Source organism: Doryrhamphus excisus, chromosome 14 (genome assembly GCF_030265055.1).
Source record: "Doryrhamphus excisus isolate RoL2022-K1 chromosome 14, RoL_Dexc_1.0, whole genome shotgun sequence".
NCBI classification, from domain to species: domain Eukaryota; kingdom Metazoa; phylum Chordata; class Actinopteri; order Syngnathiformes; family Syngnathidae; genus Doryrhamphus; species Doryrhamphus excisus.
The window spans coordinates 3,428,875-3,455,638 of record NC_080479.1 but is presented as its reverse complement, the minus strand read 5'-3'; the positions used below and the strand labels follow the sequence as shown (position 1 = coordinate 3,455,638).

At 47.8% G+C, this 26,764-nt stretch overlaps 7 non-coding genes across 7 annotated transcripts; 5 read left to right on the top strand and 2 right to left on the bottom strand.

Moving 5' to 3' along the window:
* The first annotated feature begins 12,779 nt into the window (after positions 1 to 12,779).
* On the top strand, positions 12,780 to 12,853 carry trnat-agu (transfer RNA threonine (anticodon AGU)). Its single transcript has one exon. It is a non-coding gene; the product is annotated as a tRNA-Thr (tRNA).
* Positions 12,854 to 14,408: 1,555 nt separating this feature from the next.
* On the top strand, positions 14,409 to 14,482 carry trnan-guu (transfer RNA asparagine (anticodon GUU)). The gene has a single exon. It is a non-coding gene; the product is annotated as a tRNA-Asn (tRNA).
* Positions 14,483 to 15,460: 978 nt separating this feature from the next.
* Positions 15,461 to 15,543, top strand: trnas-cga (transfer RNA serine (anticodon CGA)). The gene has a single exon. It is a non-coding gene; the product is annotated as a tRNA-Ser (tRNA).
* A 1,737-nt stretch (positions 15,544 to 17,280) lies between these two features.
* Positions 17,281 to 17,354, top strand: trnat-agu (transfer RNA threonine (anticodon AGU)). The gene has a single exon. It is a non-coding gene; the product is annotated as a tRNA-Thr (tRNA).
* A 1,271-nt stretch (positions 17,355 to 18,625) lies between these two features.
* Positions 18,626 to 18,707, bottom strand: trnas-gcu (transfer RNA serine (anticodon GCU)). Its single transcript has one exon. It is a non-coding gene; the product is annotated as a tRNA-Ser (tRNA).
* Positions 18,708 to 19,528: 821 nt separating this feature from the next.
* trnav-gac (transfer RNA valine (anticodon GAC)) lies at positions 19,529 to 19,601 on the bottom strand. The gene has a single exon. It is a non-coding gene; the product is annotated as a tRNA-Val (tRNA).
* Positions 19,602 to 22,380: 2,779 nt separating this feature from the next.
* On the top strand, positions 22,381 to 22,454 carry trnat-ugu (transfer RNA threonine (anticodon UGU)). The gene has a single exon. It is a non-coding gene; the product is annotated as a tRNA-Thr (tRNA).
* The last annotated feature ends 4,310 nt before the right edge of the window (positions 22,455 to 26,764 follow it).

Genomic DNA, 26,764 nt, shown 5'->3' with positions numbered 1-26,764 from the left:
GGTGTCCAGTTTTGTAGTTAGGATGTCCGGGATGATGGTGTTGAAGGCCGAGCTGTAATCCACAAAGAGCATCCTGGCATAGCTGTGCTGTTGTTCCAGGTGGTTCAGCACCGCGTGCAGGGCTATGGCGATGGCGTCCTCTGTGGATCTGTTCGCCCGGTATGCAAACTGGTGGGGGTCGAGTGGGGGAGGGAGACAGCCTTTTATGTGCTGGAGGACCAGTCTCTCAAAGCACTTCATGATTATGGGTGTGAGGGCAACAGGGCGATAGTCACTGAGGCTGGATGCGGGTGACTTTTTCGGGATGGGGATGATTGTGGCGGATTTCAGGCAGGTGGGGATGACTGCTTGGGCCAGGGAGAGGTTGAAAATCCTGCAGAAGACTCCGGACTGGTGTGCACATGCTCGGAGAACCTTTCCAGGTACGCTGTCAGGGCCCGGGGCCTTCCTGGGGTCCACTGCTTGGAGCACACGCCTCACGTCATGCTCTCTTAAAGTTAATGGGGGGGGGGGTCGTCGTGGGGCCGGGAGGGGCTGGGAGCAGGGCTGGAGAAGATGAGTGTGGCTGTGGTGTTTCAAAGCGGGCAAAGAAACTGTTGAGTTCCTCTGCCAGAGACACGCTCAGGTCTCCTGACATCACATCACGTCCTCTGAAGTTAGTGATGCTCTGCAGTCCCTGCCACACCTCTCGTGCTGGAGAGGTGGGACTCTATCCTCCTGTTGTAGTCCGCTTTGGCTGTTTTTATTCCTCTTCTCAGGTCAGCTCGAGCCGTACTGTACAGAGCTCTGTCGCCTGACCTGAAGGCAGAGTCGCGGGCTTTGGGGAGGGAGCGGACCTGGCTGGTCATCCAGGGTTTCTGGTTTGGAAAAATCCAGATGACTTTGTCCACAGACACAGTTCCCATACAAAACTTGATATAGTCTAGTACTGTCACTGTGTATGTTTCCAGGTCCTGATGTTGAAATAGGTCCCAGTCTGTGTGTTGGAGGCAGTCCTGAAGTTCACTGAGTGCATTTTCCGGCAATGTGGTGATGATCTTTTTGGTGGGCCTGGATCTGCGTGTGAGGGGGGTGTATGCAGGAGTGAGCAGCAGGGAGAGATGGTCTGACTGTCCGAGGTGGGGGAGTGGTGTTGCTCTGTAGCCGTGCTTTATGTTTGAGCAAACATGATCAATAGTTTTTGGTCCTCGCGTTGGACACTTGACATGCTGATGAAACTTCGGGAGTACAGTCTTTAAATTGGCCTTATTAAAGTCCCCGGCTATAATATAAACGCCATCAGGGTGGGCCCGCTGATGTTCATTGATGACGTTCAACAGGAGAGAGAGTGCCGTGCTAGCGTTAGCATCCGGTGGGATGTAAACAGCGGTGACAATCACAACAGTTAGCTCCCTCGGGAGAAAATACGGCCGGCATCTTACGGACATGTACTCAATGTCAGGGGAGCAGTGAGTCTCTATGATCTTGCTGTTGTTGCACCAATCCTCATGCACATAAATACAGACCCCCCCACCTCTGCTCTTACCGGAGTCCTCTGTTCGATCCCAGCGGTGTAGGGAGCGGCCGGCTAGCTGCACGCTAGCATCGGGGATCGTCGGTTTGAGCCAGGTCTCCGTGATGATTAGAACACAACAGTCACGAATGTAGCGGTTTCCCTCAAGCTGTAACTCCAGGTCGTCCTTTTTGTGGGTAATGGATCTGGCGTTGGTGAGGTACAGGCTGGGCAGGGGTGGCTTATGTGGGTTGTTTCGTAGCCGTAGCAGTAGGCCGGACCTGCGACCCCGCTTCTGCTTGTGCTCCCGACGCCGCCTGCGCCTCTTTCCAGACCCGACAACAATCCACGGAGCGCCCGTTGGTCTCGCTAGTTCGTCTGGGATGTTGTGTCGACGATGAAAGTCTCTGCAAACTGCCAGTTTGTGTCGGTAGCCGATGTCCACAAGGTCCTGTCGGGTGTAGTGGTGTAATGCCGATGTATACGTGGATAGAGTCCATAGACTAACACACATAAAATAAGCAAACAAAGCACTGAAAGGGAGAGCCGTGAGCCGCTGCGTCTGTGCGCGCCGCCATCTTTGATGTGGTGTCAATTGGCCAAAGTGGACCATGAACAATTTTATGGTAGCTGGAGACTTCAACCAATGAAATCCATCCATTTTCTGCACCGCTTATTCTCATCAACGGACTGTATTCCCCACCTGTTACCAGCATGGGGACATTCCAACCCAAGATGACAACATACTGGACCAGGGACACAGCAACTTATGTGGCACAGACCCAGTGGCACACACACTTTTAGCCCAGACTGAGAGCCACTTTAGCAGCTGAAATATCTCAGGTGGGAGGGCGTTATACTGAAGATCTGAAGGTCCCTGGTTCAAGCACGGTTTTCAGCATAATCCTGATTTGCATTGTGACTTGGCAAATAGTTTGGAAAAAGGACCTTAACTTCAAAATCCCGCCCATCCAGCCAACCTTGAGTTCACTGAGACATTAAGGTAAGCCTGAGGTTGGCTCAGGTGCTTTCTTCACAGCTGGCTTTTAAACCTTTCAAGCCTCATTTCCAATTGTGATTTCTTGTTTTGTTGAGAAAAAGCCCATTATTTCTGGAACATGTTATATGAACTACAATTTTCCCTACAAAGGAGAAATATTTGTCAATTTGGACAATTGTCATTCTGCCCCCACTTTGGACACATCGTCGTGATTCATTGTTTGGCAACTGCTTTGTGACCTCGCCAGTCCTCTTCACAGCCCATTCCCCATTGATCCCCATTCACATGTAAAAGATCCCCGGTTCGAAACTGGGTGGAAACAATGCCGTTCAATTCCTACTTTTACAAAAACATGGGAACAAGGACATGTGCTTGATCTCTGAAGGTGTATACACAAGCATCTGTCCCCAGTTTGGACACACAATCCATATTTCCCAGATGAATGATTGGGTGCATCACTGGCCTGCATGGAGGGGCTGTGGTGTCATTGCGTGTGTGGCAAAGCGAGCGGGGTAGGTAGTTTGCTGACAACGCCACCTGGGGACTTTCACCCCAGGATGTAACAGGTTTGATCAATCACAAACTCTACATTAATCCCCCAAATCCCACAGAACAAGATCGTGATTTACAATGATAAAAGTAGTTATTTTATTAAACGATTATCTTAAAATGAGTGACAAACCATGAATAATACAAATAAAGTGGTGATGGGAGGAGTCAAAAAGAAAAGAGGCCTGGGCTGGGGCTTACCACGACAGCGGTAACATAATGGGAGGGATCCAAACCACACTGCATCCGTGACTCAGTAAACCAAAAGTGGGAAAAAAGGGGACCAACAGGCTGCCGCTCTGGACCCTCAGCACCTGCCAACGAAAAAGAACATCCTTAAAAGCATAAAAGCAAGGCAACCCTCACACACACTTCAGTAATTAAAAGTCAATTTCAAACCAGCTGACGCCGGGGCTTGCCCCTAGGGTCATGGTTGGCGCTACCTCCCTGGGTCTGTCCTGGGTCGCGGGCACCAACGTGCCCTTGGGGGGGCGTTCACCGGCCTCCAGGCAGTGGGGTCCGCGCTGCTGGTGGCCTGAAGTCTACGGTGGTGGCTTGGGGTTGCTGTGCTGTGGTGGCCTGATCCTGCTCATGGGGACGGGGGCCTGGGTGGCGTGTGGGGATGGGGGACATGCTCCTTGGAGTGGGGCCTGCTGGGGGGACGGTGCTCTTCTGGGCGTTTGGGTGTCTGCTGCCACTGGTCCTATGCTCTGCTGCATCGCTGTCCCTGTCTTTGCCCATCCCCAGTCTTGCCTTAGGGCTCGTCAGGGATGGTTCTCTGGTACGTGGGTGGAGCGCTGCTGGTTCTGGGGGCGGGGGGGAGGTCGGCCCTCCCGGTGGATGGTGGGGTCCGTCGGTGGCCTTGCGCTGGTCTTAACTCCTCGGCTCTGGTGCTTGGCCTCCCCATGACTTGGAGCTATGGCTCTCCCTCACGGGGGTGAGCTGCCCGGCGGGTGTCGGCCGGCGCGGTGGAGCGCCTTACCACTCGCCTTACCACTCGCCTGCACGCCCCCTCCGCTTGCTCATGTGCGGGCCTCCTCCCCTCGCCCGCTTCTTTGTCTGCCACACTGCCGTAGCCCCGATGCCGTGGTCGAGGGGAGTCTGGGGGTGCTATCCCTTGGCGGTCCGTACCTCCCTGGGCTCGGGGCATGGTTGTGGGTCTGGGACCCCTGGGTGCCCCGCCCTGTGATGCCCCGGACGCCCAACCCGGGGACGTCCACAGTGTGTGCTTGCGTGTGTCTGAGATTATTTTATGTATTTATTGTTTTAAATACTTAGATAAATAATGATTAGTTTTATTATAATTATATATATATATATGTGTGGGTGTGCGTGTGTGTATATGGCTATATAGATATACGGGGGGGCTCTGCGGGGGTCTGGCGCAGGGCGTTCCATCTCTACCGCCCGGTCCTCCATGGGGCAGTGTGCCCGGGCCTCTTCTGTCCTGGCCGGGGCGGTCCTGTGTCGGTAGACAGGCCTGGGGTTACCTGGGGCGGGCCAGGTTCTGCTTCCTGGGGGTGTGTGGGGGGCGGGTGGGCGGCGCCTCCGGCCATGGACGGGCTCCCATCCGGTTGGCGGGGGCGCCCCTGTGCCCACAGGTGTGTGGCCTTTGATGCCCTTCTGCCCTAGTGGGGTATGGTCTCCCGCTGGTCTCGGGGGTGCGGCTCTCCTCCGGCCTGCTGGCGCCCTCTTGCCGGTTGGGATTGCTCCTCCATGGCCCATTGCTGGTCTCTTCGGGGAGTTGCTTGGGGAGTCGGCCCTGGCTTTGCCCACACCCACGGGGCCGGAGGATCTCTGGCGGTGGGGGCTTGACCTGGCTGCGCGGGGCGGGGTTTGCTGGGTGGTAGAAGGCAGTCTCTCTCCTTTTGTCATTCTCAGTGACAATTACACATTCACACACTCGCATTCACATACACAAGCACGTTTACGCACACATATATGAATATATACACAGAAGTACACACCTCCATATGGACACTCACAGCACATGGGTGCTTCTCTACACAATCTACCATCTTATCCCTGATGTCTATATGCTATTGGTATGCTATTATTACAGTAAAAATGATGTCAAGCAGTGAGATTTTAATTACTGTAACTGTATGGCTGTAATTGTGTTCACTATCATGGTTCATGTCTTCATTGTTACTATTGCTACTGGTAAGTTGGACTGTTTCACTTCACTGATATCATCTCTATTGTGACCCTTAGCCATCATTGACATTTAACTGTTCTGTTTGTCACTGTTGTTGTTATGGGAATTCTTGTTGCTGCTGTTTTTGTCTCTCCCTCTACTGCCCCCCCCACCCCCAACCCCCCACCCCACCTTTCTCTTCTTATTTTCTGTTCTTCTTCTTGCTCCGGTCCGGTCGCTCCAAATGGCAAAACAAAAACATCAAATAATGGCAAATAAAATTTCATGGTACAGGGAAGTTGTAGCCAACACCTTTCCTGACACAGAGCAAATCTGTTTAGCATGTAAGGGCATTTAGATCAACAATACTATCTGCCCCAATGGCTGGACGGGACAAAAAAAAAACCAAAAAAAAACAAAACAAAAAAAGACAGAGTTAGCAGTTCTTTGTACAAAGACGGAGTTGACGGTCATGCTAGGCTAGGAAAGGAGAGCCTCCGCGGTTAAAGGCCTTTTCGGGGTTTGAATGTGAAAACGTTTTCAAAGTACAAATGAGTGTGTGAATGGGAGATTTTGCCACTAGACAGGTCTTCATATTAAAGGGTGAGAAAAAGAGTAAGTCTTTGAGGAAGCAGAGGCAAGAATTCTCCGCCCTCACCGGGGTAGAAGCTTGAGAATTACCTCAAAGAAAAGTTCATTACTCTCTCACTGACAAACAACCCCGTTGTTAGTTTTCCCTAGGAAGATCATCACAACAGGGACTAAATTATTCCCAAGATGGGAAATAAAAGTGGAAAACCACAAGTCAAAAAGGAACCAAAAGCTATATTCAGCATGACTAGGCTTGTCTTAACAAATACAACCAGAACCAAATGATGAACCAGTAGTATAATTACAAGTACACCTAATAAAACTAAATGCATATGAAGGAATAAAACCAGCAATAGAAGATTTGTTAAAAGCTCAAGTCTTAGTAGAATGCGATAACCCACCATGTAACATCCCTATTTTCCCAGTGAGAAAAAGTGCCACTCTCTGTGGGATGGAGAATGATACAGGACAAGTTGTAAATCAAGCTGTGGTGGCAAGAGCACCTTGTGTGCCTGACCCACACACATTGTTAAATTCTTTACCAACAGATGTCACATAGAGAAAGAAAGTTCAGGTTCGCATTTACGTTTGCAAATATATATATATATATATATATAGTATATATATATATATATATATATATATATATATATATATATATATATATATATATATATACATATATATATATATATATATATATATATATATATATATATATATATATATATACATACATATATATATATATATATATATATATATATATATATATATATATATATATATATATATATATATATATATATATATATTAGGGTGTTCAGAAAAATAAAAGTTTGTGATATTCGTTGTGCTGAGTTTTGATTCAGCTCTACTACCCGAGAGTATTGCACCACAGTTTGCAATTTCTCCCGCGACATCCCTATCCCGTGCCTCACCACATCAGCCTAGCGTGTATTATTGCTTGGGAGAAGTTACTCTTACTGTAATGCTTTACCCGTTCTCTTTCTTTCCAGATGGCTAGCACACGATCCAAGAGAGACGTTGTGCTTCTAGGAAATGCTCGGAAAGAGAGTTTGTCCTCGTTAAAACAGCTCCCGACAGTCAAGGAGGTCCTCCTGCGACTTTTCTTCTTCCTCAAGAATGAGAAACAGGATCTGAGTTCAGCATCAGCGCTGGTCATTGAGGAGGTCATCCGTTTGTGGAACCAATCCTCCATTACTACTGCAGAAAAACGTAACGCCGTTCAAAAGTTGAAGGTGGAATACGAGAAATACCGGAAAGTGATGAAAAACCACGCCATTGCGTGACACCATCTTACTGCTCCTGGAGCAGCCTACTGGTTTTGTCACCATTTGCACTTGCCTGTCACTCATGCTCTCTCTCTCTCCCCTCAGGCCCCAGTTCGCCCTGATGGGAGGAGCTACCCGGCCAGCCACAGGTGTTCTCAATCACCACCTTCCATTTAGGCACACCTGTGGCAGCAGGAAGGCGTCGTAGTATTGTTCCACATGGACGCACGCCACTTGCCTGTTTGGACCTGAGCCTTTTTCCGTCTTTTCCACCACCACATAGTGGTGCCAAGTCTCCTGCCCGACGCCTTCCTGCCAGCCAGGTAGCTGCTCCCTACCTGCACTAAGAAGTTAGTTTTGTATAGCCTTGCTAGTCTTTTTCGTGGTGCCTTTTCTGTTTGCTCTCCATTTTTGCACCATAGTTTTTTGTTGTCACTATCCTGCTTTTTGAGGAGGCAATAAAGACCTTTTATTGCAAACTACTCCTGCCTGCGTGCTTCTCTTGGGTCTTACCCTCTCCTCGGCGTGACACAGGGGAGGGGAAGCACAGGAAAAGAAAGAAGCAGAGAACAATAAGTATTGTCTAGGTCTTTTCGACATCGCCAAAGGGAACGTGATGTCCCACATTGAAATTCAAGAAGACAGGGACTTCCTGAGGGATCAACGCGGTGCCCGGGTGATGTTCCTAGGTGGATCTGATAAGAAGTACGAGGCGAGAATCAAGGCAAAAGACAAGAAACAAAAGGACCTCGAGAGGCGTCGCTGGAAGTCAAAGAGTGAAATCGACAGACTTTTGGCCAAATCAGCGGTTGAGTGTGAGCAATCTCAAGCCACTTCATCTGAAGACGATCACGACGACGATGAGTATCACCCCTGGGGAATGAACCTCAGCCAGGGCCGTCAGTCAATCGGCGCCGCGTCATCGATGATCCACTCTTCGTTGCTTCCTGCGACCGAGCCGGGGTATCCACGAGGGCCACTCCTGCCCTCATGGCTGCGGGGGTCAACGTTGGAGAACTGACTCTGTCTGTTGGATCACTCCATGAAGCTAGAAAAGAGGTGCGTACTGAACTGGGGAAGAGCCTTCAAGAAGAGTTCAAACCAGAAGTCCCCCTGATCCTCCACTTCGACGGCAAGCTCCTCCCGGATCCTGAGGGTGGGCGAAGCGATCGCTTGGCGATTGTGGTGACAGGAATGGGTCTGGAGAAGATTTTGTCCGTCCCCTCCATCCCGGCAGGGACTGGCGTGGCCATGGGAGGAGCAATCCTGAAGGTTTTGTAAAGAATGGCCTCAAGTCAAACCTTGGCTGGCGGGACTCTGCTTCGATACGACAGCTGCCAACACAGGCGTTCACGGTGGCGCTTGTGCTGTAGTGGAGCGAGCTATTGGATCCCGACTCCTCTTCCTGGCATGCCGTCATCACATGGCAGAGTTGGGAGAAGGCCGAAACCAGGGACGACTACCTGGAGCTGCTGAACCTGACACTGGCCTACTTAGGGAAGAAGCCCAAGATGGCATTCCGCCGACCTGGAGCCTACCACCGAGCCCGCTGGATGGCAAAGGGGCTTTACTGTCTGAAGATATGCCTCTTCCGACGGCAGCTGAAGGAAGCAGCAAACTTCGCCATCAGCAAGCACCAGGAACAGGCCATCCAGCGGTTGTGTACCTTCCTGGTCTCTGTCTATGTGCGCCACTGGTTCGAGGCTCCCTACGCCGCGGACGCTCCGATCAACGACCTGCTTCTGGTGAAGGAAATCGAAGCCTATGGTCAACTGGTCGATGCTGACGTGGCGGGGAAGGCGATGCAGAAAGTAAAGGGCCACTTATGGTACCTGAGCGAGGATCTCGTTGGTCTTGCCCTGTTCTCCAAGAAGGTGTCGCCGGACGAGAAGAAGGAGATGCTGGAGAACATGGCATCTGTGCCGCCAACAAAGAAGGACCTCCGTCGGGTGAACCTCAACGTGAAGGCTGGTCCAAAAATAGCTGACTTGAAGTTAAGTCTGTTCGTCACACAACGGTCTCAGAACCTATTCTTGAAGTTGATGGTCGACACGCCGCGAACTCTGGAGGACCTGGAGATCATGCCTCAGGCTCTGGCAGCACTAAAGGTGGTCAATGACGCCGCTGAACGAGCTGTAAAGCTCGCCACAGACTACAACGTGGCTCTTACCAAGTCTGAAGAGGAGCGGCAGTTCATCTTCCGAGTGGTTCAGCATCACCGTCAGGAGTACCAGCCAACCAAAAAATCCTACCCTTCTACCACTCCCTGAGGAAGGCCAACCACATGATTGTTATGAACTAACAACACAAACTGCAAAGTGTAGACCAGACATATTAGATCAGGCACTAACAAAAAGAGGAGATTTTGTAGATGGTTCCTTGAAGAAAAATAATTTTGGACAAACAATAACAGGCTATGCAGTTGTTACACAAGATATGGTGTTGAAAGCAGAACATTTACCATCCTCTTATTCTGTGCAAGCAGCAGAATTAGTAGCGCTTACAGAAGCATGCAAATTAATGAAAGGTCAAAAGGTGACAATTTATACTGATAGCCAATATGTATATTGAACAGTACATACCTTTGCACAATATTGGCAAAACAGAGGTATGATAACATCAACGGGAAAACCAGTAACTCATGACGGATTACTAACAGCATTACTAGAAGCAGTGCAATTGCCAAAACGAATTGCTGTATGTAAATGCATGACACATATTACAAATAATACTGATCCGATATCCTTAGGAAATGCGTTCGCTGATAAAATGATAAAACAAGCAGCACTAAAGGAACTGAACCATCTTAGCACTAAAAAATTACAAGTAGACTTTGAGATTCTGGCAGACATGCAACAACAGAGTCCAAAGCAAGAAATTGACCACTGTCTTAGGAATAAAGCAACCCTGGACAAAAATGTTAATATGTCGACAGATAATAAAACAATCTTGCCAAAAAATTTGCATAAGTGGGACGCTATTTTGGCCATGGTTTTGCACATGTTTCAACAGGAGGGATGTGCCACACTATTAACACCCACTTTACTATGTATGAATTTAATTCTTATTCCAAAAAATTTGTAGAGCGTGTTTAATGTGTGCAAAACACAATGCCCAGGGCAGCTTGCGACCTCGGTGTGGCCAATTTCAAAAACCACAATATTTATTTCAAGTAATACACATGGACTTTATTGTTTTATAAGTGTAAAAAGAAAACACTGACACTCTTCCAAGTGGGAAGGACCTTATCAAGTATTGTTAACGACATTGACGACATTGAAATTGCAAAAAGAGGTACATCAATCGCATTGTAAACTAGTCATTGTTCGGGAGTCTGACGAGGAAGGTAAAGACCCGTCTGTGACGCAGGGGACTTCAGAGTCCTAGACTCTGGGGCATCGTGCTGAGCAGTGAAGATTATAACACATACCCTTGGCCAGAAAACCCAACAATGCATCCTGGTTTTGAGGGTACTGTAGCAGAATGGCACAAAAATGAAACAGTAACCAAAATGTCCCCCGGCTTAACAATAACTATTGTAGTCGGGTTAAGCTATAAATAATATAATAATTAATAAATGTTTAAGTCTATATGATTATTGTAATGAATCCAATAGTAAAAATGGAAGGCATCACCATGGAACCATTTCAGGAACTTTTAACAACTGGGTTTTAAACATTGAACAAGCAGCAAAAAGTGCAGCAAACTATGTTAAAAATATTAGTTGTGTTGCATGTATGACCATGACCCCACTTCTCCAGATTGTACCAGCACTGATCAATGCTACTTGAGTCCCTGAAGTAATGACAAAAATGTCCACACTGTCACCATCATGTTCAGAATATTAGAATGTTTTTGTCGAGAATGTTTATATGATATAAACACTATATTCCCAGTAGTCAATGAGACAAAAAGGCCCCCACCATTCTCTACTAAAGTAGCCCGAGCAAATTTCACCAGTGTACAGCTAAAAGGAACCGCAAAAAAATGTAGGTCACGTTGAGTTCAAATATTGTAGACATGTAAAAAAAATCAAGATACCTACAACACAGAAGGAGGAAACACACCCCCATCAACTTAGTACTTTAGAGCAGACGTGTGGTAGTGGTGCGAGGACGAATACCTCGATGACATCGTTTATAACATGACCGGAACATGTGCGGTAGTGACATTACTGATTCCAGTATCTATTTACCCTATGAATGTTGACATGTTACTAAGTGCTATCATTGAAGCAGATAAACACCACATCCCAAACTACTTCCAAAGGAAGAGAGAAGTTCCAGCCCCCGACTGGATGATGCAAGACAATCCCACCGACATCAATGCCATCAGCGTGCCACGAGGGGTACCAGACGAATACAAACTTGTAAATCAGGTTGCATCAGGTTTGGAAAGTATTATCCCATGGATAACAGTTAACAAAAATGTGGATAGGATTAACTACCTCCACTATAACATACAAAAGCTTGGGAACTACACCGAGGCCGGACTCACAGCAATTGGAGAACAACTCCATGCCACGTCACTCATGGCCTTCCAGAATCGTATCGCCTTGGATGGACTGCTGGCACATCAGCAAGGAGTGTGCGCCATGCTTGGCGACCAATGTGGCATGTCCATCCCCAACAATACAGATTCCACAGGAATGCTGATGCGTGCGATTTCTGGTTTAAAGGCGCTAAACACCAAGATGAAGGAGCACTGGTGTTGACACTGAGATGTTCGGTGACTGGAGAAAACTTGGGGGACAATGGTCTCCTTATGTGATGTCCGTGCTTATTGCACTCGCTGTTGCCCTTCTTTTGTGTGCCTTATGTGGATGTTGTTGTATCCCTATCCTGAAGGTTACAATCACATGGACTGTGGATTTAGCCATGGCACCAATGACAACAAGGTAAATGAAATGTACCCCCTACTGGTGGCAGGTGGCAGCGATGACAGTGACGACTCAGATAGCCATCATGGACATGCCCCTGACTTGTTTCCTGACCAAGACAAGTACTTTGACTCAGACGACGAGAACACTTCCGTTCAGGTGTAAGCACAATTTCTGACATAGATGACCTAATAGGTGAAAACCGAGAGGAGAGCCTAGGAGGGACTGCAAACAGAAAATGTGTGATAAACAGGAGGGAAATGTTAGAATAAAATGTAAATACAATGATTATAGTGTTAAGTTAAGGGCAGTTTCAGCTTGTTGCTCCTCCCGTACAAGGCGATGGTGCTGAGGCTTCGCGGTAAGCCCAACCACCTCCGCAGGAAACAGCTGACCTTCCTCTCGAAGCCCTTGACGGTGGTCAGTGGCACATTGTAGACCAGCAGCGGCCAGAGTAGGCGTGGCAGGATGCCGTGTTGGTAGATCCAGGCTTTAAACTTGGTAAACTTGGTAATCCTGACTTATCCACTGCGGTCAGCCAGGTTCCCAACTCCTCTGATGTTGCTTGGAGTGCTCCGGTGTCCTTCGAGGTACAGTCATAGATCTTGCCCAGGCTCTTAACTGGCTTCTCCCCCACCGATGGAATCTGGGTGCCTCTGACTGAGAAGCGAAACTGGTCTGTGATTTTCCCCTTCTTCACCACCAGAGACCTGGAGGAGTTTGAACCTGACAGGGACTCTCAATTCACACATGTGTTGGACTTTGGACTCCGTCCCTTGTATGACCATTTTTCCCCATTGACGAACTGTTTTTGTGTTGGTGCCAGATGCACTGCTGGCACTGTGGCTAAGCTGGTCAAAGTGCCTGTCTAGTAAACAGGTGATCCTGGGTTCAAATCCCAGCAGTGCTTGGGTGCTTGGTCAGTGAAACTTTGGCAGCTGATTTCTGAACCATGTACTTCTTTTTGTCACTTGCCCTTCAAGAACGAATTGACGTTGCATCCACAGCTGACATGATTGTTGTGGATCCCACTACGCCAGAAGGTGCTTGAATCCAAAGAGTATGACATTGTGATGTTTTGTCATTCAGCGCCACTTTGCAGAGGCTCATCCACTTGACAGTTGAATTTTTTTCTCTTACAGTGTGTCCCCACGTGGCATTGGTGGTTCAGTGGTAGAATTCTCAGACATTTGCTGCCAGCCAATCAGGATGCGACACAGACGTCAGACAAGCAAAGAGACTCGCCTGCCATGCGGGCATGATTACCATTACCATTACCATCTATCAGGGATGACAACTGAATTAAGAATCAATGCCAGAAACCTGCCACAGGATTTCAGATAATGTTTTGATGCAGACTGGTCATGATACCTCTGAAGTTCACCAAAGCAGACCTGACTTAAGGTGACTACACTTCCAAAGTTCCCAGTGATGACTGAACCTCTCGCTCCTTGTGTTCCCTGAGAAACTCATATCTTCAATTTAATTATTGAGAATTGTGTTACCCACAGTCCTGGAAGATCGCAAAGGTGCTAGGTCGAAAAGGTTTACTTAAACAAGTTATTCCTTGTGTGCTGTTGTAGTCTCTGTCACGCAATTGGTCAGCGAGTTTGGCTGTTAACTGAGAGGTTGGTGGTATGAGCCCACCCAGGGACTGTCAATTCACACGTGTTGGACTTCGGACTCCCTCCCTTGTATGAACATTTTTCCCCATTGGCGAACTGTTTTTGTGTTGGTGCCAGATGCACAGCTGGCGCTGTGGCTAAGCTGGTCAAAGTGCCTGTCTCGCACTGTATCTTCAATTTAATTATTGAGAATGGCGTTTACCCACAGTCCTGGAAGATCGCAAAGGTTTACTGAAACAAGTTATTCAGGGAAGGGGCCTGCCTACCTTCACCGCTTGAACAGGGACTTGATCCCTGGACCCTCAGATTAAAAGTCTGATGCTCTACCAACTGAGCTATCCAGGCCGTTGTTGAATGAGGACAACTCTCAAGGTAAAATCTTCTGGCATACTGTACTTGACCTTGCAGAGATGAGAGCTTCTTCTCTGGCTCTCAACAAAGGCGGTCTCATCTTTCCCCTCTCCTCCCTATCCCTTATCTTCCCTGCTTTGTTGTCCCCTGTCCATCCTGTCGATGGAGTTTGACTTGATTCTTTGTCACGCAGTCTGGAATTGGCAAACTGAGAAATTCTGCTTGAGTGACCAATGCAGTCTGTCTATTTTAATACATTTCGTCTCAACTCATGTTGAAAAAGGACAGAGCCATTTCCGTGAGAGCACAAGACCCCTGGATTGTACCCAAAAATACTTTGCGTTCATCAAAGAGTAAAGCTGGTGTCCTGGTTTGCAATGCCTCGATTGTTACACCAGAAGGTGCGAGTCACATCCAAAACAAAGGGCATGCTGGACGCATAGCATGCGTTAGTATGGCTTCAACTGAACAGAAGTTGGCAGTGTGTGAGTCTCTGTGGCGCAATCGGTCAGCGCGCTCGGCTGTTAACCGGGAGGCTGGTGGTTTGAGCCCACCCAGGGACGTTCTCTGGATGCATCAGTGTCACTGTTCATTCATGTTTGCGCTCCACTCTTGCACAGCACTTGTGTGGTTCCCAATTGGCAAACTGCGTGTCAATGACTTTTCAAAAGCACATTCCAGCTTCCATGGTCTAACACATTTGATCAGAAGTTAGGTTGATCAAGTCACAGATTTCAGTTTGTTTCTGCACAGGTCTGGTGAAACACAGAAGCTCTGCTTGAAAATATTATCTTTTGCAAAAGCGCCAACCAGGATTATAGATTAAGAGACGACGGAATGCTTTTATGTTAAAAGGAATCAAGTCAAACCCCATCAACTGGTAAGCAGGGGCCCTTAAGAGAAGACACTGTATACTGTTGTGATTTTTTGACAGACATGTCTAGTAAACAGGAGATCCTGGGTTCAAATCCCAGTAGTGCCTTCTCTGTGTTTCAGCAGCTCCTATGCTGTTATTTAAAAGAAATGTTGTTCTTGTTCTGTTGAATAAAGACCCATCATTTCTGATGTCATATGTAGTATACATGTCACATGTACTACAATGCTCCCTACAAAGACAATACCCTTGTGTATTTGGACATTTGCAGGTTTAAGAAAACAGACCACATTAGCCAAATATCTTCCGGACAAAAGAGTGGTCAGACAAGACAAAGTTTGAGCCAGTCACCTGAACATTAGACTTTTGATCTGAGTGTACGGGATTCAAGTCCCTGTTCAGGTGACCAGTGATAGGGTCTGAGGTCCGCTTGCAAACGCCTCCTTTTTGCCCACAAAATACAAGGGCAACAGGACAATCCCTTGGTACTTTATGGAAACAATGTGAGGTGCCTGGCTTTTAACTAGAAGTGGAAAGACTTGTGTAGCCCCTCACACAAACCATGTGTCTTCCTCCCATGCACATGTTGCCAGCTGATCCTTGACATCAGCAAAATTTTGGTTCTAGAACAATGGGGTCACCTGCCCCCATTGGTCTTTTCCAAGGAGTCACGGTGGCCGAGAGGTTAAGGCGTTGGACTCGAAATCCAATGGGGTTTCCCCGCACAGGTTCGGAATCCTGTCTGTGGCGCTTTGGCTGGGCATTTGTTTCCGCCATGCTGTTTACCTTGTGGTGGAGTACTGTTGGTTATGAGGGCCGGGGTGTTGTCCTTTCACGGTCCGCATTCTCTACACTGGAGGTCTAAATTTTGGGTAGAGGATAATGGGGTCCACTGTCCCCATTGATCTGCTTCTTGCAGTCTCGGTGGCCGAGAGGTTTGTTGCCACTCTGCTTTGACATGCTGTTTTCTTTACCTCTCCCCGGTCTTTGAGCGGCCTTGTCGAGGGTGTTTCACAGGTGGGTGGGTGGTCTGATGCTGGATATGGGGGCCAGTGGGTTGTCGCCCTTTTGTTGTTCCTGGAGCACATAAAGAAGAGTGGCCAGTACGGGGGGTAGAACCCATGACCTTGGCGTTATGAGCACCACACGCTGACCAACTGAGCTAACCGGGATAGCGGCAGAGAGCTGCTGGAATGACAAGGCGCTACTAAACGTGTATCGGGCGAGCCTCAGCGTCTGGGTCTCATCCCGAGCGGCCAGCTCATCTTGCACTTGTTGGCTGAGGCTCGCCCGATATGCGCTCCGCAGCGCCTTGTCATTCCAGCCGCTCTCTGTCGCTATCCATTCGACTCGACAACCGGCTGCGGGAGTGCAGCGCACAGCGGAGGGCGGAGCCTCTCCGACCCACACGTCGGCTCCAAATCCCACCTCCTGGGGCTCTTCCGGCACCACTCCTCCCTCCCTGCTCCAGCATCGGAGTGCCGTCTGATGACGTCGGGAGTGTCGTCCCCATGCAACTGGGAGCCAGTCGCCTTTCGTCAGCGGAGAGGAGTCACCGTCCACGCCTGTGGCTGTGCCTGTACTGTGGGAGTCCTACACACAATTTCCCGCTGTCCAGTTCGCCCAGCACGCCAACGCTCTTCCTCCACCAGGGATATTCCCCAGCTGCTGGCACTGCCCGCTCCAACCACACCGGCTGCGTCATCCGCTTTGGTGGGCCGACTTCAGATATCCTGGGCGGGGGAAGCTTCTCCTACCACAGCATTAATTGACTCTGGGGCGGACGAGAACTTCATTGATAGCGGACTGGTCAGTTCTCTCAACATTCCTACTGTTGAGCTTGTCCCCCACAAGAATGTCCGCTCGCTAGATGAACATCACCTGGCATGCATTACGCATCAACCACCACAAGGTCACAAATTTTTTTCTTATGCCCTCTCGCTCAGCTCTGTTAGTACTCGGCCTCCCCTGGCATCCCGTGCGTGTGTTGTGATGTTTTGTCATTCAGCGCCACTTTGCAGAGGCACATCCACTCGACAATTTAATTTGTTCTCCGACAGTGTTTCCCAATGTGGCATTGGTGGTTCAGTGGTAGCATTCTCGCTTGCCAAGCGGGAGGCCCGGATCCGATTCCCGGCCAATGCAGTATATCTCAGCTTATACCTTTCTTTAGAGCTCATGTTGAAAAAGTACAAAGGCTCTTTTCCTGCGAAAGGGCAGTATTCAGAATGACACCTGAAACGTAACAGACCGGACCACCCGAGAGTTAAGGTGGACAGCACTTAGTGAAACCTGACTGCAGTCATGCTGTTGTAGTCTCTGTCGTGCAATTGGTCAGCACGTTTGGCTGTTAACTGAGAGGTTGGTGGTTCGAGCCCTCCCAGGGACTCTCAATTCACACATGTGTTGGACTTTGGACTCCCTCCCTTGTATGAACATTTTTCCCCATTTGCGAACTGTTTTTGTGTTGGTGCCAGATGCACTGCTGGCACTGTGGCTAAGCTGGTCAAAGTGCCTGTCTAGTAAACAGGAGATCCTGGGTTCAAATCCCAGCAGTGCCTGGGTGCTTGGTCAGTGAAACTTTGGCAGCTGATTTGTGAACCATGTACTTCTTTTTGTCACGTGCCCTTCAAGAACGAATTGACGTTGCATCCACAGCTGACGTGATTGTTGTGGATCCCATTACGCCAGAAGGTGCTTGAATCCAAAGAGTATGACATTGTCATGTGTTGTCATTCAGCGCCACTTTGCAGAGGCTCATCCACTTGACAGTTGAATTTTTTTTCTCTTACAGTGTGTCCCCACGTGGCATTGGTGGTTCAGTGGTAGAATTCTCACTTGCCAAGCGGGGGCCGCGCGGGGCCGCGCGCGTGTTGTTGACATTTGCTGCCAGCCAATCAGGATGCGACACAGACGTCAGACAAGCAAAGAGACTCGCCTGCCACATGGGCATGATTACCATTACCATTACCATCTATCAGGGATGGCAACTGAATTAAGAATCAATGCCAGAAACCTGCCACAGGATTTCAGTTAATGTTTTGATGCAGACTGGTCATGATGCCTCTGATTCATTCAATTAATTAATTAATTAAAATTAATTAAACCACTACCTGTGAGAGGTAAGTTACACCATTGCACTAAACATTGATAGAATAGTTAGTAATGGAGTAGTAGTGAATAACTAACAATGCTTGTGGGGATTTTTTTGGTTTTGGACATCTTTCAGATAAATAAGCATGCAAACTGACCCGGGAACATCATGGCTGTTCCTGACAAATGTAACAGGAGGGTTAAGATGACTACACTTCCAAAGTTCTCAGCTATGACTGAACCTCTCGCTCCTTTGTTCCCTGAGAAACTAGGTTGGGTGTGGAATTGATCAAACATCAAGAAGACCACATCAATTTAAAAAAAATTAAAAAGTGATATCTTGGCAGAAAAAGGCCCGGTTAGCTCAGTCGGGAGAGCACGAGACTCTTAATCTCAGGGTCGTGGGTTCGAGCCCCACATTGGGTGGTTCAGCTCTTTTGGTGATACGTCTTAAAGATTTCTTTCCTGTGGAAAATTCTGCAACATGCGGAAAACATTTCATTCGAAGTACACAAAAATAAATCCCATTCTTGTAGGACCACAAATGGTAGAGCGCTCACTTCGCATGTGAGATTAAGTGGAATTGATGCCTGCATTCTCCAAATGGTATATTATGCCTTTTTCTTTCCAAAAAAGCATTCTCAATCTCCCACATCGTACCGGATGCTTGGATTAATTGCATTCTAATGATGTTTCCTAAAAACACAGGTGGTGTCAAAACTAGTGCATTAGTATAGTCCGATGAGGATGGGATTCGAACCCATGCGTGCAGAACACAATGGATTAGCAGTCCATCACCTTAACCTCTCGGTCACCTCATCTCCTTTGTGGACATGGTCTTGTTGACTCAAAATGACACATCTTAGTTAGTGTTTTGGTGTTGCAGAAATCGTGGCAGCCTTCCTGTGCAGCGGGGGGATTTAACTCAAAGGCTAGAGTTCTTGCTCTACATGCAAGAAATAGCGGGTTTGATATCCGTATTGTCGAAATGATATGTTATGGCTTTTTTGCCAACAAAAGCGTTCTTGATCTCCGACATCGTACCTTATACTTTGATTCATTGCATGCTAATAATGTTTACTAAAAATACAGGTGTGGTCAAAACTAGTGTATTTTTATAGCACCACACTTCAAGTGGACAGACAATCTTGTCTTTTCAGACAATACAATTACAAAAGCAACACACACCTGCCATGACCCTGAATCGGCCGGGGTTGATGTGGCCACAACACAGAGTAGGAACCACTATACAATTACGGCTGTGAGCTATGCTTTTCTGGGCAAGAACCATAAACTCAGACTTGGAGGTGCAGATTGCTCATTTCAGCTGGTTCTTATTTGTCTGCGAGCAAAGCTTGAATTTCATGTGGGTGTTGTCCTGGCGGGAGAAACATTTTAGCTTGTGTCGGCATGGCTACAGTGACAAAAGCCCATTTTCCTTTCCAGTAAATGTGCATCAGCTGAACACTTTGCAGACCTAATGCTGTGAACATTTGTTGTACGTCACCTCCCAACTGCACTTGTCTGGTCTTAATATGTAATTGTCTGGCTGTGTTGTCGTGATCGATGTTGATGAAATCAAGAGAACAAAGTCACACCTTTACACCTTTTATTTGCCAACTCACCATGTAAACAGCGATTGTGCTGAAAACTGGGATTGAACCAGGGACCTTTAGATAGTCAGTCCAACGCTCTCCCAACTAAGCAATTTCAGCTGCAAAGGTGTTTCTCTGCTTTTTCAGTCTGGGCTAAAAGTGGGGGAAGGGTGACGCTGTGTCTGTGCCACGTACTATGTTGCTGTGTACCTGGTCCAGTGTGTTCTCATCTTGGGTTGGAATGTCCCCATGCTGGTAACGGGTGGGGAATACAGTCCGTTGATGAGGATAAGCGGTACAGTGGAGTTCACTGGTTGAAGTTGCCAGGTACCATAAAAATGGCAATGGGCCACGAGCGTGTTCTGAATTCCCCTTTGGCCAAATTGGCTAAATGGCCGTACAAAAAGCACCATACTTGGAGCCTGTGGTCAATGTCAACATTCGGGCTAATTCAGTTAAATTGAGACGGTGATTATGTACCAAGTCAGTTATGTCAGTCAGGATTTGGTCAAGGTTGTTGTGTGGTTTTGGCATGGATAAGGCTATTTATCTAAATTTATGAGGAGTCCATGGTCTGTAAACATACTGAGGTACTCCCACAGCTGTTGCGGAACTTGCGGGAACTTGCAAATTTTCCCACTGAGGGGTGAATAAAGGCATATCTTATCTTCTACCATAGGGTAGGCTTCTCCTTCTACTTCAAAGGGTAGGTTTTGGCAAGAAGTAGGATTCTTAATCCTACTTCTTGCCATTAATGCTTTCCCGAGTTACAACATTTCCTTGGGAGCGAGTTTGATAACCTCGGGGTGTGGACATACTCGTTGATATGCCAACGAGACTGGGAGGATTCCAACTATGGTCTTTTGATTTTAGTGTGTCATTTAATTGAGTCGAGTCAATAGTTCCCCAAGAGAGGGTGGACATGGGTGTCTGTTCAGGGGCGGTTGAAGAGTGATCATAAATTGGAAATGTCGGGTACAAAGATGTGGCCTGAGTCGGAGTCTGTACAACTACAGATGACTGAAAGTCTCGCTCCTTCTGAAACAAGGTTGTCTGTGGAATTGATCAAACATGAAGATGGCCACATCGATAAAAAAGAAAAACAAAAAATTATATCTACAACAGAAAAAGGCCTGGTTAGCTCAGTGGGTAGAGCATGAGACTCTTACTCTCAGGGTCCTGGGTTTGAGACCCACATTGGGTGTGCATGTGAGGAAGACACTTGGTTTGTGTGCGGGGCTACACAAGCCTTTCCAGTTCCAGTTAAAAGATAGGCACCTCAGGCGGGCATTGGTGGTTCAGTGGTAGAATTCTCGCTTGCCAAGCGGCAGGCCCGGGTCTGATTCCCGGCCAATACAGTATATCTAAGCTTTTACCCAGAGCTCATGTTGAAAAAGGACAAAGGCTCTTTTCCTGCCAAAGGGCAGAATTCAGAATGACACCTGAAAAGTAACAGTCCGGACCACCTGAGAGTTAAGGTGGACAGCACTTGAGTATTTGCAACTTTCTGTCAAAAGTGGAAACTTACTGAAACCTTACTGCAGTGATGCGGATGTAGTCTCTATGCAGCAATTGGTCAGCGCGTTCGGCTGTTAACTGAGAGGTTGGTGGTTCGAGCCCACCCAGGGCCGTTCAATTGACACATGTGTCTGGCTTTGGGCTCCCTCCCTTTTATGAACATTTTCCCCATTGGTGAACTGTTTTTGTGTCGGTGCCAGATGCACAGCATTTCCTTTTTTACTGAAGGCACCATTTTCAAGTTTGCATGCTTCGCAGGCACTATGCTTTAGTTGGTCAAATTACATGCCTAGCAAAGAGGGGCTCATTGGTTCTAATTCCAGCAGTCCTCTACTGGTATTTCCATGACTCTGGTTTTCATACTTTTTATCAGAGGTCATGTTGAAGAACAAAGACTGTTTTCTGGAGAAACGCAAGACCCCAGAATGCAATAGGTCTGCTTTGTATACTTTTCAGCAGCAGTCATGTTGAAAAGCACCCCTGGTTTACTGCCCAGGAGGAGCAGCCTCGGCCACTTTAGAATGAAGGGTGACGCCACTTCAAGATGCAAGAAGCTGTCAGAATTGGGACTCAAACCCACACCTCATTAGAGACTGCAACCTGAATGCAGCACCAAACTTCAGGTTCAGGTTCAAACTCCTGTGACACTTTAATTACAGAAGAGACAGACAACAAAATTCAAAATTTCTCGCAGCGAGAAGAGTGAAAAAACAAACCCAGTGACATGCCGCTCCACTCTGAGGATGCCATTCATGCTCCTCTCTTTTTATTTTCTTTAGGAGGTCCCTAATACATGGTCGTGCAACACTAAGGGGAGGGGGAAGCAAGCAGTTGCACAAGCTGTACTTGTTGTCTATGTGTGTGTGTGTATGTGAGAGCAATTACTTTTTGTGCATGTGTTCTTATCTTGGCGCATTTTGCATGATGAACAGGAACATCTTCAAGGCCACTGCTGGCATTCCCAGGCACCTGCAAGATTAGTGGTGCTGGGAGTTGCTGGTCAGCGTCATGGAATGTTCCTGCTTTAAAACACTCAAGACTTTTGTCTATTGTCTAAGCAAACGGATATAAGGGTGATAACTTAACACTATAATAATTGAATTTACATTTTATTCTAACAGTTAGTCCAGATTAACAGCCTAGTTATTTGTGTCAGTCCCAGGGACCATTTCTAGACCCTTGTGTGACACTTGTGTTGGAGAGCCTCTTTTGGAGAGCCCTTGCATTCTTCCCAATTGGTAAACCCTTTGTATCGGTGCCAAATATACGGGATTCTCCCCCTGCTGACCGAATGACACACGACAAATGGCATCATCTCAGCGTTGGAGCAGTTTATGTCTAGAAGAGTAAAGGCAGCATTGCCAGGGTGACTTACTCGGCTGGCGCTGTGGCTTAGCTGGTCAAAGTGCCTGTCTTGTAAACAGGAAATCCTGGGTTCAAATCCCAGCAGTGCCTGGCTGCTTAGTCCGTGAAACTTTGGCAGCTGATTTCTGACCCACGTACCTCTTTTTGTCACTTGCCCTTCAAAAACGAGTCAATGGTGCATCCACAGCTGACATGATTGTTGTGGATCCCATTACGCCAGAAGGTGCTTGAATCCAAAGAGTATGACATTGTGATGTGTTGTCATTCAGCGCCACTTTGCAGAGGCTCATCCACTTGACAGTTGAATTTTGTTCTCTTACAGTGTGTCCCCACGTGGCATTGGTGGTTCAGTGGTAGAATTCTCACTTGCCAAGCGGGGGCCGCGCGTGTGGTGTTGACATTTGCTGCCAGCCAATCGGGATGCAAGAGAGACGTCGGAGAAGCAGAGAGACTTCAGAGAAATGAATTCAGGTTTTCAAATCCCGTCTAAGTCATCAGTCAAGTCACTGTTTTCTTCTCCACAATATTATTGTTTTCCAATTAATCCCTATATCATTACAAACTATTCCTATCAGGCTTATATTGATACCAGTGCTTGAAATAAAATACAAAATCAATGCAATGTCATTCATTCATTTTCTACCGCTTTTCCTCACAAGGGTCGCGGGGGTGCTGGAGCCTATCCCAGCTGTCTTCGGGCGAGAGGATCAATGCAATGTAACAAATAATATTTATTTATCAGGGTACCACACTCAAGAACACTCTCAATAATAAAAAATAAATAATAATCTACATGTAAGCAGTTATGAATAATAAATATACGTATTGTTCACTTATTTTGCCGTCTTTGTTTCTCCTTTTCATAGAAAGGAGAGGCCTGGAACTCCTTCCAGCTCATCTCTTTTTTTCATCCTGTGCTCTCTATAAATGGAGAACACTTTGGCAGGGCAGTAGATGTACTTCTTAGAAGCCAGCGTGGATGTGGGGGCTTTTCGGGCCCTGCTTCAGCTGCATCCTGCAGAGGTACTTTCGGACAGGGGGTGGAGGAGATTCCTCCCTCTTCCTTCTTCTTCTGCTGTTTTTCCTCCACCCTCTTTCTTGTCTCATCCAGCTCTTGCTGGAAGAAGTCTGTTTGACTGAAATCTTTAAACGGCATCTTAGGGTCTGTCAGACCTTCTGCAGCAATAAGAGTATCTGACAGGGCCTCGTTGATAAAAGTCATGTGTTTGATGTCCCATCCGCTTGATATTTTGAGGTGGTGAAATAACCATCGCTGCAGGCAGTGTCACTACAGGCACAGCAGCTTTGGTAGTGCTTCGCGACTACCAAAGCTGCTGTGTATGTTGCAGTTTCTCTGGGCTGGTATTTAGTGAAGATGATGTGTGTTGAGAAATTTACTGTTGTGTTTTATGTATTTAGAAATGTGCAATTTTGTTGGATGCAGCATGCTGTTGGGGTCTTTGCTAGTGTTTATCTAGGAGATCGTCAATTGTGGACTTCATTGGAGTCGGCAGCGCTTGTGGTCCAACAGAAATACCCTCCCTCCAGTCTTCACTGGTCCAGTGTGGGCAGCAGTTGGAGAAGTTTGGATGGACAATCTTTTTTGGGCTCTAGGCAAATAAAACCATGAAATACACATTTGTAATTTGGTTCAAACAAGATGCAACTATGAGAACAAATGGACACATGATTAGGTTTTTACCTGGCTTTGCTTTGGCTGAAGCTGTTGCTAATGTAATGTAACTGTTGCTAATGCTAATAGGTATACTACGTGTAATAGGTATACTGCGGCGGTCGTAAATAACGAACAATAGCGGAAGTGGCACCGCCACACCACAAACAGCCACATAAAAACATGAAAGCAGAACAGTTCAAAGACAAAATATTTTCAAGTATTTGTGTTGTGCTGTTTTCTTTTACTGTAGTTTACCATGTTTTTGTCCGTCTCGTCGCTCACTCGCTCGGCAATTGTGCTGTTTATTACCCGAAGTTCAACATGGATGGAGGACAGAAGCGGCCACAGCGCCACTCCTGGACAAAAGTATATTACATTCATAATGGGCTTTCGCTATAATTGGAAATGAATGGGGAATGTTTCGGTCGTTTCAGCAGACCCGGAGACCCGGGTCCGATTCCGAATGCAACAGGGCTGTTTTTATACCTTTCATCGGTGTAAAAAAGTGACCGTTTTTGGGACCAACACATGACCTCTGAATTTGATCAGAAATGTCACACCTCTCCACCTCCACATCCATCAATCTTCCTCCGCTTATCCAGGTCCAGGTCGCGGGGGGCAGCAGTCTTGGTAGGGAAGCCCAGATTTCCCGGTCCCCGGCCACCTCCTCCATCTCCACCGGGAGGACACCAAGGTGTTCCCAGGCCAGCTGTGAGACATAATCCCTCCAGCGTGTCCTAGGTCTGCCCCGGCGCCTTTTCCCGGCTGGGTATGCCCGGAACACTTCACCAGGGAGGCGTCCGGGAGGCATCCGGACTAGATGCCCGAGCCACCTCAACTGACTCCTCTCGATGTGAAGGAGAAGCGGCTCTACTCTGAGCGCTCCCGGATGACTGAGCTCCTCACCCTATCTCTTAGGATGAGTCCAGCTAGGATGAGGAAACTCATTTCAGCTGCCTGTATCCGAGATGTCATTCTTTCGGTCATGACCCAAAGCTCATGACCATAGGTGAGGGTGGGAACATAGATCGACCAGTAAATTGAGAGCTTTTTTAACCACGACGGTCTGTTACAGCGACCGCATTACTGCCGAGGCTGCGCCGATCCATCTGTCGACCTCACGCTCCCACTTTCCCTCACTCGTGACCATACCTAAGATACCTAAACTCCTCCACCTGGGGTAGGACCTCATTCCCAACCCGGAGGGAGCACTCCACCCTTTTACGACTGAGAACCACGGCCTCTGATTTGGAGGTACTGAGTCTCATTCCAGACGCTTCGCACTCAGATGCAAACCGTCCCAGTAAGCGCTGAAGGTCACAGCCCGTAGAGGCCATAAGAACCACATCATCTGCAAATAGCAGAGATTAGATTCTAAGGCCCCTGAAACAGATTCCCTCAACACCTTGGCTGCGCCTAGAAATTCTGTCCATGAAAATTGTGAACAGAATCGGTGACAAAGGGCAGCCTTAGCGGAGGCCAACGTTTACCGGAAACAGGCTCGACTTACTACTGACAATGCGACTCCTGCCCCATTTGTACAAGGACCAGATAGCACGTAGTAGCGTGCCACCAATCCCCCCAAAGTAGAGAAGTTTGGATGGACAATCTTTTTTGGGCTCTAGGCAAATAAAACGATGAAATACACATTTGTAATTTGGTTCAAACAAGATGCAACTATGAGAACAAATGGACACATGATTAAGTTTTTACCTGGCTTTGCTTTGGCTGAAGCTGTTGCTAATGTAATGTAACTGTTGCTAATGCTAATAGGTATACTACGTGTAATAGGTATACTGCGGCGGTCGTAAATAACGAACAATAGCGGAAGTGGCACCGCCACACCACAAACAGCCACATAAAAACATGAAAGCAGAACAGTTCAAAGACAAAATATTTTCAAAAAAATTTTCAGATAGCACGTAGTAGCGTGCCACCAATCCCCCCAAAGTACGCCACGAGGGACACGGTCGAATGCCTTTTCCAGATCCACAAAGTACATGTAGACTGGTTGGGCAAACTCCCATGCACCCTCCAGCACCCTCGTGAGGGTGTAGAGCTGGTCCAGTGTTCCATGACCAGGACAAAAATCGCATTGGACCTCTTGTAACGGAGGTTCGACCAACGGTCGTACCCTTCTCTCCAGCACCCTGGAATAGACTTTCCCAGGGAGGCTGAGGAGTGTGATCCCCCTATTGTTGGAACACATCCTCCGGTCACCCTTCTTGAGAACCACCACCCTGGTCTGCCAATCCAAAGATACTGTCCCCGACTTCCACGCAATGTTGAAGAGACGTGCCAGCCAAGACAGTCCCTCAACATCCAGAGCCTTGAGGAATTCCGGGCGGAACTTGTCCACCCCGAAGCTTTGCCACTGAGGAGGTGACGGAGGAGGAGGAACCGTACCTCGCCCAGATGTGGGATACCGGGGCCTCACCCTGGAGCCAGGCCCGGGGGAGGGGCTCGCAGGTGAGCACCTGGTGGTCGGGCCTTCACCCCCAGCCACATGGGCTCTCCCCCTCGTAGACCCACCACCTACGGGGGGAAAGCATAAGGGTCCGGTGCATTGTGTGTTAGGTGGCGGTCAAGGGCGGGTGCATGGGTGACCTGGTCTTCGGTGGCCAAAAACTGGTTCTTGGGACATGAAATGTCACTTCTCTGGTGGGGAAGGAACCTGAACTTGTGCAAGAGGTTGAGATATTCCGGCTAGACATAGTCGGACTCA